Consider the following 11,996-nt stretch of genomic DNA (forward strand, 5'->3'; position numbering starts at 1 on the left):
AAATTACCTAACAGCATGTCTTTCTGGACTTGTGGGAGGAAACCGGAGCACTCGGAGGAAACCCACGCAGACACGGGAGAACGTGCAGACTTCGCACAGGCAGTGACTCAAACCAGGAATCGAACCTGGGATCCTGCTGCTGTGAACCAACAGTGCTAACCACTGTGCTACAGGCGGGACTTGCATCCTGGCAGGGTCCTTCATCCTGGGAAAGGCTGACCAATGCCCATTTGAGGCATTAATTAAGTGGGCCATCCCCAACAGTAGGAAGCAGTCGAGACCTCTGTCATCTTCAGTAAATAACGCCCAACGTCTCTGAAGATCAGAGCCTGATGATGTGATCCTGCCCCGATTGCAATTTTAGTTCTGGCTTGAAAAGGGACATTGTTGCAGCTTTCTTGCGAGGCTGAACCAGGTCAGAAATGGATCAGAATATGACAAGATAAGTTATTCACAGGGGAACAGGATTGCTTCTCAGTGACCACAAGGAAAGCCTAGCTTTCCTAACCCAGATTGTCACTGAAATCCTTTTCCTGCACCTCACCGTTCCCTCTCACAGACCAAACTCCTGCCTGCATGCAGGACAGAGTTTAACAGGGGCAAAGTTTAATGAGACCCGGCAGTTTAAATTGGCATAGCAGATGCCATCATTCAGCTCAGAAACTCTGTGGTTTCAAGCCAGAAACCTGTGATTATTAATTAGTTCCAAGCAGGGATCGGTGAATCCCTTGAGCTAAATTCCTGATTCCTTTCAAATTAAAGTGAACCACGCCTAGTTCAGAACTCTCACCTTACTCATCAAGCAATGACAAAAACAGAGAATCCCAGAAATCAGCCAAGTTCTTGGAAATGAGAGGTAAAAGTTAAAAACACAAGGAAATCTGAACTTGCCATCAATGCATATAAACTCAACTGATAGAGAAAAGAGACAGATTAATGCTCCAGTTGTGACTTTTGATTCTTCACTCGAGTCAACCAGTTGGATTCCTAATGTTAATTACTGAAATAGGTACTAATTTCAGAACCAACTACGCCAGCAGCATCCGGCAAATTCCCAGCAGTTTTCAGGCCATGGGGGTGGCGATAAGGGGGAAGGAGCAGAGAAGAACAGCTGGTAGTGGGCCAAAGGTTGAAAACTGCAAGTATCCCCGATGGATCTTTGAGCAGCTTCTGCTGCTACCCGATTTGCAGAATACATCCCTGACCTGCAATGGCTGCTATTGGGTTTGAAGATCAAGAATTTCCCAGACTTTGTACCTAAATTTGCCTTTTTCAAAAAATATTTGTGGAGCCTGTCTCCCTCTGAAAACTTTCCACAACTAATCCGAAACATTTGTTTAGCTCCCTTGATTGTCCCTGGACACAAAGTTAGCAATCTGACTTGTATGTTGGCTGACTGTCATTAAACTAGTTAACGTGACTGATGAATCAGTCCAGTTATCCATTCCTTGGAGAGGCATCTACCCATTCTCTCTTGATGCACTCTAATTAAATATGATAATGCTGGCGCAATAGAGTTTGGATGGCAGGCAGCAAAACCTAAATGGGCTTCCATTTTCTGTACTGAGAACATTGTTGATTTGATTAGATTTATTGTCACATGTACTGAAGTACAGTGAAAAGTATTTTTCTGCGGCCGAGGCAACGTAAACAGTACGTACAGAATAGACAAAAGAATAATCAACAGAGCACATTGACAAATGGTACATCAACAAACGATGATTGGTTACAGTGCGGAACGCGGGGCCAAACAAAGCAAATACATGAGCAAGGGCATTGTGAACAGTGTTCTTACAGGGAACAGATCAGTCCGAGGGGGAGTCGTTGAAGAGTCTAGTAGCTGTGGGAAAGAAGCTGTTCCTATGTCTGGATGTGCAGGCCTTCAGACTTCTGGACCTTCTGCCTGATGGAAGGGTCTGGAAGAAGGCAATTCCTGAGTGGGAGGGGTCTCTGACAATGCTGTCTACCTTCCTGAGGCAGCGGGAGGTGTATACAGAATCAATGGGGAGTGGCAGGCTTGTGATGCATTAGGCTGAGTTCACCACACTCTGCAGTTTCATGCGATCTTGGACCGAGCAGTTGCCATACCAAGCTGTGATACAGCTGGATAGGATGCTCTCTATCGCACATCTGTAGAAGTTTGTGAGTGTTGATGCAGACATGCTGAATTTTTTCAGCTTTTGTAGGAAGTAGAGACGTTGTTGGGCTTTCTTGACTGTTGCATCAACGTGAGTGGACCAGGACAGACTGTTGGTGATGGTGACCCCCCAGGAACTTAAAGCTGTCGACCATCTCCACTTCGGAGCCATTGATGCAGATGGGCGTGTGTGTTGTGCTGCGCTTCCTGAAGTTGATGATCAGTTCCTTGGTCTTTCCGACATTTAGAGAGAGGTTGTTTTCGGTACACCATGCAACCAAGTGATTTATCTCCCTCCTGTAGTCTGATTCGTCGTTGTTTGATATGTGACCCACCACAGTCGTATTATCCGCAAACGTATAGATTGAGTTGGAGTTCAATCTTGCCACACAGTCATGTGTGTATAGGGAATACAGTAGAGGACTGAGCACACATCCTTGCGGGGCCCCGGTGTTGAGGACTATTGTGGAGGAGGTGCTGTTGCCTATCCTGACAGATTGCGGTCTGTTGATGAGGAAGTCAAGGATCCAGCTGCACAGGGAGGGGTCAAGTCCAAGATTGTAGAGTTTGGTTATTAGTCTTGTTGGGATAATGGTGCTGAAGGTGGAGCTGTAGTCTATGAACAGTAGTCTTACATAGGTGTCCTTGTCGAGGTGTTCGAGTGTTGATTGCAGAGCCAGGGAGATAGCATCTCCTGTGCACCGGTTGCGGTGATAGGCGAACTGCAGTGGATCGAGACCGTCTGGGAGGCTGGCAATGATCCGTCTCATGACTAGCCGCTCGAAGCATTTCATGATAACAGACGTTAGGACCACCGGTCGATAGTCGTTAAGGTGGGGTACCTTGTACTTCTTTGGTACTGGTATTATGGTGGTCTTCTTGAAGGAGGTAGGGACCTCAGAGCGGAGGAGTGAGATGGGGAAGATATCTGCGAATACACTCGCCTGCTGGTCTGCTCAGGCTCTGAGTGCTCGCCCAGGGACTCCGTTGGGGCCCATCGCTTTCCGCGGATTCATTTTCAAGAAGGCAGCTCTCACCACTGAGGCTGTAATAGTGGGTATGCGTATGTCCAGGGCTGTTGGGGCGGGTGGCACTGATACATTGGCTGACTGCTCAAAGTGGGCATAGAACTTGTTCAGATCATTGGGTAGGGATGCTCCAGCCCCAGATATTCCGCCTGGCCTTGCTTTATAGCCTGTGATCGCGTGTAGGCCCTGCCATAGTCATCGCGGGTTAGTGTCGTTGGCCTGGACCTCTAGTTTGATGCGGTATTGTCTTTTTGCGTCCCTGATGGCTTTCTGTACGTCGTACCTGGATTTCTTGTATAAGTCAGGGTCATCAGACTTGAACCCCTTCGTCCGGAACTTCAGCAGGGAGTGAACCCTTTGGTTGAGCCAGGGTTTCCGATTGGGGAATACCCGTATTGTCTTCTTTGGTACACAGTCCTCGACACACTGTCCTCGACACACTTACTGATGAAGTCTGTGACGGTGGTTGTGTACTCGTCCAGGTTAACTGCCACGGCCTTGAATATGGACCAGTCCACAGTCTCCAAGCAGTCGCGGAGGATGTCCTTAGATTCCTCGGACCAACACTGCACGGTTTTCTTGACTGGCTCAGCACGCTTGAGTTGCTGATAGTAAGCTGGAAGTAGGAATACCGACTTGTGGTCGGATTTGCCAAAGTGTGGTCGGGGAATGGAGCGCAAGGCTTCTTTGATATATGTGTATCTGTGATCCAGGGTGTTTGCACCTCTGGTGGAGCAGGAGATATGTTGATGGAGTTTGGTCGGACCTTCCTGAGGTTGGCCTGGTTGAAGTCTCCAGCCACAATTGTCAGGGCTTTGGAATGATTTGTTTCTTGGTTGTTGATGGTGGAATGTGTTCCGCAAACCATTCCACCTGTCGTAAACCCACCTTCAGTTTTGGCTGCCAAAAGAATTTTAAATCATTATGATCTGAAGTTAAGTTAAAGCAACAGATTTAAGATGAATCATATCCAAAATCTTCAGTCACAGGGCAGCACGGTGGCGTAGTGGCTAGCACTGCTGCCTCACGGCACCAAGGACCTGGGTTCGACCCCGGGTCACTGTCCATGTGGAGTTTGCACATTCTCCCCGTGTCTGCATGGGTCCCACCCCCACAACCCAAAAAGATGTGCAGGGTAGGTGAATTGACCATGCTAAATTGCCCCTTAATTGGAACAAAAGGAATTGGGTACTCTAAATTTATTTAAAAAAAAGACTGTTCAGCCACAAAAAAGTTCAAAAATCCTAAAATGTGACACACACTCAGTTGGGGGAATAGTAAAACAGATAGGGCGAGATCGTCTAGCAGTTCACTGCGGAGGGATCTTCTGGTCTGGCCGATGGCACCCCACCGGTGTGAATTTCCCAGCGGCGTGGGGTGGATTCAATGGGGGGGACCAGACGATCCCGCTGCCGGCCAATGGTGGGTTGCCTCCCACTGCCGAGAGACAACACCGTCGGGAGGCCAGAGAATCTCGTTCATACTCTATTGGTTATATCTCCAACTACTTTTATTGATTTTTTTTTTAAGTTAAGAAATAGTACAGGAGAAATTTGTTTTAAAAATATTTTTATTCTCCTTTTTCACATTTTCTCCCAAATTTACACCCAACAATAAACAACAATCAGTAACAAATGCAATGAGTACTGGAGAAATGAATGGGATGAAGTGACAGCAAATCCCTGGACCAGATGACCTAGGGCCCATTCGGCACACCGTGCAAGCTTGCTGCTGAAATAGGGAACATCAAAGCTATCCTGTGGGATAGTGCTACCCTAATCAGATCATTACTTGCTGTGTATCGTGGACACTCACAAATGGACCTAAAGCTGCCAGGTTCAGACCTGAAAAGTGCCCAGTCTACTCCAAATTACCCTGGAAGGGTAAGGGTTTTCAAAGATTTGAGCAGCAGGGGAAGTTGGCCGTTTCACGATGCTACCATGCAGGAGCAAGAAGAGTGGTGACTCCAGCAACAGGATGCTATTGTCAAGCCAAAACATCTTCTGTCCACCACACAAATGAGTAATGCTGTATATGAAATTCAGTGCCAGGCTGATGCCAGGAATGTGAGCTGTACATCCCAATGACTGGCAGATCGTATCAAACAGCACACCCTTTTTTCTGTTCACAATAGGCAGAGTGCTGGCTATACCCAACCAGCCTGTGTGCACTAAACTCAGAACATAATCTCTAGTGTTCGAGTGAATCGGTGATTAAGCAGCACTTGCTGAACAATCCCAAATGTGCCAAGAATTAAATGAACACCCAATACAAAGTCGTCGGTCGTGCAATGTGGCTCACTTGCACTTGCTAGCAGCTGCATATATTCATTTTTAGGAACGTGACTTCAGCAGGCAAAAGGAATATGTCTTGGCACTGCGCTTTCTTTCAATGAAACAAAAGCATGGGGGACAATCGATCCCTGGTGTATTCCCCATAGCAACACCTCGACCAACCAGAGCCGACTTGCCAACCAATCAGCAACCTTTTCTCATTCAGTATAAATTGCTGCTCCCTTTGAAATTTGGCAAGATAAAAAGCTTTGACAGCCTGCCTGCTTTTTCAGCAATACTGAAGTATAATGTTTTGCTGCCCTCTTGTGCTCCTATGTTTTTAATGGAATAGTTTTGATTAGTGCAATGTCAGTATTGCATTGTCGTAATCTAGTTCTTTACACTATATAATCTGCAAACCATAGTGAGCAGGAGGTTTGACAAGCACCTCCCAGTTATCCTGCTCAGCTTTCATGTCAGTTCTGTTTTAAAAGTGGACCTGTTTATTCTCTCTATTGATGTCCAAATTCTCTCTATTGATGTCCAAAAATGTGCAGGTTAGGTGGATTGGCCATGCTAAATTGGCCAAAGTGTTCAAAAAGGTTAGGTGGATTACGGGGATAGGGTGGGGATGTGGCCTTAGGTAGGGTGCTCTTCCCAAGGGCCAGTGCAAACTCGATGGCCCGAATGGCCTCCTTCTACACTGTAGATTCTGATACTATGATGGTGATTGTGCCATTCGGCCCATCGAGTTTACACTGGCCCTTGGGAAGAGCACCCTACCTAAGCCCACATCCCCACCCTATCCCCGTAACCCACCTAACCTTTTTGAACACTATGGCCAATTTAGCATGGCCAATCCACCTAACCTGCACATTTTTGGACATCAATAGAGAGAATTTGTGTGTTTTTTTAAATGTTTTTTAGTGTGCAAACAGTAAGTGTAATTATCGGAATTTTTGAGGTAGGAAACAAGGTTCACTTTAAAAGAAAAGTCTTTTTCACCCAGAGGCTGGTGGGAGTCTGGAACTCGCTGCCGGAAGGTACAGAAGGCCAAACACAACACACCCTACTCCCCTGCCCAATCCCTGTAACCCCACTATCTGCACACCTTTGGACACTAAGAAGCAATTTAACATAGCCAAAAAGAACAAAGAAAAAATTACAGCACAGGAACAGGCCCTTCGGCCGATCCAGATCCTCTATCTAAAACTGTCACCTATTTTCTAAGGATCTGTATCTCTCTGCTCCCAGTATCATGTATCTGTCTAGATACGTCTTAAATGACGCTATCGTGCCCGCCTCTACCACCTCCGCCGGAAATGCATTCCAGGCACCCACCACCCTCTGCGTAAAGAACTTTCCACGCATATCTCCCTTAAACTTTCCCCCTCTCACCTTGAACTCGTGACCCCTAGTAATTGAGTCCCCCACTCTGGGAAAAAGCTTGTTGCTATCCACCATGTCTATACCTCTCATGATTTTGTAGACCTCAATGAGGTCCCCCCTCAACCTTTCCTCTTTCTAATGAAAACAATCCTAATCTACTCAACCTCTCTTCATAGCTAGCACCCTCCATACCAGGCAACATCCTGGTGAAGCTCCTCTGCACCTTCTCCAAAGCATCAACATCCTTTTGGTAATGTGGCGACCAGAACTGTATGCAGTATTCCAAATGTGTATGAACCAAAGTCTTATACAATTGTAACATGACCTGCTATCTTGTACTCAATACCCCTTCCGATGAAGAAAGTATGTCTTCTTGACCACTCTATCGACCTGCAGAGCCACCTTCAGGGTAAAATGGACCTGAACACCCAGATCTCTCTGTACATCAATTTTCCCCAGGATTTTTTCATTTACCATATAGTTCGCTCTTGAATTGGATCTTCTAAAATGCATCACCTCGCCTTTGCCTGGATTGAACCCATCTGCCATTTCCCCGCCCAACTCTCCAATCTATCTATATTCTGCTGTATTCTCTGCCAGTCCCCTTCACTCTCTGCTACTCCGCCAATCTTAGTGTAATCTGCAAACTTGCTAATCAGATCACCTATATCTTCCTCCAGATCATTTATGTATATCACAAAGAACAGTGGTCCCAGCACGGATCCCTGTGGAACACCACTGGTCACAGTTCTCCATTTTGAGAAACTCCCTTCCACTACTGCTCTCTGTCTCCTGTTGCCCAGCCAGTTCTTTATCCATCTAGCTAGTGCACCCTGGACCCCATGAGACTTCACTTTCTCCATCAGCCTACCATGGGGAACCTTATCAAATGCCTTACTGAAGTCCCTGTATATGACATCTACAGCCCTTCCCTCATCAATCAACTTTGTCACTTCCTCAAAGAATTCTTTTAAGTTGGTAAGACATAACCGTCCCTGAACAAAACCATGCTGCCTATCACTGATAGGCCCATTTTCTTCCAAATGGGAATAGATCCTATCCCTCAGTATCTTCTCCAGCAGATTCCCTACCACTGACATCAGGCTCACCGGTCTATAATTACCTGGATTATCCCTGCTACCCTTCTTAAACAAGGGGACAACATTAGCAATTCTCCAGTCCTCCGGTACCTCACCCATGTTCAAGGATGCTGCAAAGATATATGTAAAGGCCCCAGCTATTTCCTCTCTCACTTCCCTCAGTAACCTGGGATAGATCCCATCCGGACCTGGGGACGTGTCCACCTTACTGCCTTTTAGAATACCCAACACATCCTCCCTCCTTATGCCGACTTGACCTAGAGCAATCAACATCTATCCCTAACCTCAACATCCGTCATGCCCCTCTCCTCGGTTAATACCGATGCAAAGTACTCGTTAAGAATCTCACCCATTTTCTCAGACTCAGCGCATAACTTTCCTCTTTGTCCTTGAGTGGGCCAACCCTTTCTCTAGTTACCCTCTTGCTCCTTATATATGAATAAAAGGCTTTGGGATTTCCTTAACCCTGTTTGCTAAAGATATTTCATGACCCCTTTTAGCCCTCTTGATTCCTCGTTTCAGATTGGTCCTATATTCCCGATATTCTTCGAAAGCTTCCTCTGTCTTCAGTCACCTAGACCTTATGTATGCTTCCTTTTTCCTCTTCGCTAGTCTCACAATTTCACCTGTCATCCATGGTTCCCTAATCTTGCCATTTCTATCCCTCATTTTCACAGGGACATGTCTGTCCTGCACTCTATTCAACCTCTCTTTAAAAGCCTCCCACATATCAAATGTGGATTTACCTTCAAACAGCTGCTCCCAATCCACATTCCCCAGCTCCTGCCGAATTTTGGTATAGTTGGCCTTCCCCCAATTTAGCACTCTTCCTTTAGGACCACTTGTCTTTGTCCATGAGTATTCTAAAACTTACGGAATTGTGATCACTATTCCCAAAGTAATCCCGACTGAAGCTTCAACCACCTGGCCGGGCTCATTCTCCAACACCAGGTCCAGCCGGCCCCTTCCCGAGTTGGACAATTTGCATACTGCTCTAGAAAACCCTCCTGGATGCTCCGTAAAAATTCTGTTCCATCTAGACCTCTGTATCTCAGTCAATGTTGGGAAAATTAAAATCTCCTATCACCACCACCCTGTTGCTCCTACATTTTTCCATAATATGTTTACATATTTGTACCTCTATCTCACGCGCGCTGTTGGGAGGTCTATAGTACAGCCACAACATTGTTACCACACCCTTCCTATTTCTGAGCTCTGCCCATATCGCCTCACTGCTCGAGTCCTCCATAGTGCCCTCCTTCAGCACAGCTGTGATATCCTCTCTGACCAGTAATGCAACTCCTCCATCCCTTTTACCTCCCTCTCTATCTCGCCTGAAGCATCAATATCCTGGGATATTTAGTTGCCATTCATGCCCTTCCCTCAACCAAGTCTCAGTAATAGCAATAACATCATACTCCCAGGTACTAATCCAAGCCCTAAGTTTATCTGCCTTACCTACTACACTTCTTGCATTAAAACAAATGCACCTCAGACCACCAATCCCTTTGCGTTCATCATCTGCTCCCTGCCTACTCTTCCCCTTAGTCACGCTGACTTCATGATCTAGTTCCTTACAGGCTTTAGTTACTACCTCATTACAGTCCACTAACCTCCTCATTTGGTTCCCATCCCCCTGCCACATTAGTTTAAACCCTCCCCAAACACAGAAACAGGCCATTCAGCCCACCAGAATCCCGCCCTAAATCTCTTCACCTCCACCATTTCCCTTCTTGCAAGCCTAGCCACCTCAACGGCCTTCCCCCAGTGGCTGAAGGGCTTCTCCCTAAGTCTCAGTGTGGCTTCCGCCTATCAAGACCCTCAATGGACACGATCGTCAGCGCGTGACAAATCCAGGAGGGAGCAGCATCAATCTCTGTACATGGCCTTCTTCAATCTCACAAAGGCCTTCGACTCTGTCAATCATGAGGGATTGTGGAACATGCTTCTGAAATTCAGCTGCCTGCAGAAATTCGTCATTATTCTCCGCCTGCTCTACGATGTCATACAAGCCGAGATCCTCACCAACGGAACCACCACAAACCCAATATATGTGCAAACTGTGGTCCAACTGGTCTGCGTCATCGCACCAATGTTTTTCTCCATCTTCCTCTCAGCAACACTCCACCCTACTCCCCACTGTAGTGGAGCTAACCGACTGGACAAGTGGGAAACTGTCATCCTCCGACACCTCCAGGCCAGAACCAAGACCACCCCAACCTCTGTCATTGGGCTGCAGTATGTAGACAACGCCTTTGTGTGCGCACTCTCAGAGGCCGAGCTATGAACAAAGTCTCCCAAACAACAACCCCTACCTCCACACCCCCCTAAGCTTCTGCTCACCCCCACTGTGTCTCCATGAACTAGCTTGCCCGGCAAGCCTGGCAGCCCCCGCCCATGGTGCCTAGCATCCTACCCCCCACTGATTCCCCTCCCCCCACCGTCCAACCAAATCGCTAGAGCAAACAGAAACAAGCCCTCCCCAAGCCCAATCGAAGAGATCGACCCCCCATCTTCCATAGGAGAACAAAAACAAACCTGAAGAAAAGAAATGGCCCCAAATACAGATTAAACATAGCACCAAAGCATCTCCACCAAAGTTCAAAGAACAAAGAAAAACACTGCACAGGAACAGGCCCTTCGGCCCTACAAGCCTGTACCGACCATGCTGCCTGTCTAAACTAAAATCTTCTACACTTCCGGAGTCCGTATCCCTCTATTCCCATCCTATTCATGTATTTGTCAAGATGCCCCTTAAACGCCACTATTGTGTCATCCTTCTTCTGCCAGTCCATTGTCTCTGATAAACTCCATCGTCTCCACTGACGCCCCGAAATATAGTTCCCAGCTTTCCTAGGTCACCCACAAACGTGCCGGGTACAGCATCCTGAACTTCACCCCCTTCTTGAAGAGGGCCGCCTTGACCTTATTGAAACTCGCGCTCCTTTTGGCCAGCTTTGCACCCAGGTCCTGGTACACTCGGATTTCACTGCCCTCCCAGGTGCAGCGCCTGGTCTGCCTGGCCCACCTCAAGATCCATTCCTTGTCCAGGAAACAGTGCAATCGCACACCCATCGCCCTCAGCGGTTCGTTTCCCTGGGGCTTCCTCATCAGTGCCCTATGCAGTCGATCTACTTCCAGGTGTCGTGGTGAATGCTCCCTCTCCTAGCAGCTTCTCCAGAATCCTCCCCACATACGTGCCAGCATTCGTTCCCTCACTTCCCTCCGGTAGGCCCATGATCCTTATGTTCTGCCTGCATGACCGGTTCTCCAGGTCCTCAACTTTCTCCTGCAATCGTCTCTGCTGATCCTGCATCAGCCCCATCTCTGCTGCCAATAAGGTGAGCTGCTCCTCATGTTCCCCCACCACTTCCTCCATCTTCTGGATCGCCTGACCCTGGGTCTCCACTCTCGTCTCCACATGGCCGATCACCACCTTAGTCGAGTCCACCACCCTGGCCAGGTCCTCCAGGTTCTCCTTATGCTGCTGGGTGCCCACCAGGAAGCCCACCAGCTGCTCTGTTGACCATTGAGCCGGCAGGGCCGCTCCCTGCCCCTCTGCCATCTCCATGTGTGTCACAGATGCCGCACCACCTTTTGAAATCTGTTCCCCTCTTTTGCGACCACTTCTGGTCCTCAGCTCCATGCACCAGTGGGGCACTCTCTTCTACCAGTACTCCTGCACCTTTTTTCCTCCTCACATCCACCTGTTAGCCGGGGATAAGGTTTGAAAAACCCCCCACGAGCGGGAGCCACCAGATGTGCGACCACTCACACCATGGCTGCCACCGGAAATGGAAATGTTAGTTATTGTTGAGACACTGCTGAAGTGAGACAGGAGGGAAAGTCATGAATTGTGTTTAGTTAAATTCTAAAAAAAACAATAAATGTGACGTTGTCTACCAGTAAGTCATTTAACAATGATTTTATCAGAAACACCTGCCTGAGCTTCTCTCAGTGTAGCACAGTGAGAGAGAAGGAAAGTCAAGTTAACGATGCACAACTAACTTACAAACTCACAGGACGAAAGGAAGGAGAGAAAATAGATTAGGATGAGAGCTTTTAAAGC

The sequence above is a fragment of the Scyliorhinus canicula genome, chromosome 7, assembly GCF_902713615.1.
Source record: "Scyliorhinus canicula chromosome 7, sScyCan1.1, whole genome shotgun sequence".
Classification (NCBI taxonomy): domain Eukaryota; kingdom Metazoa; phylum Chordata; class Chondrichthyes; order Carcharhiniformes; family Scyliorhinidae; genus Scyliorhinus; species Scyliorhinus canicula.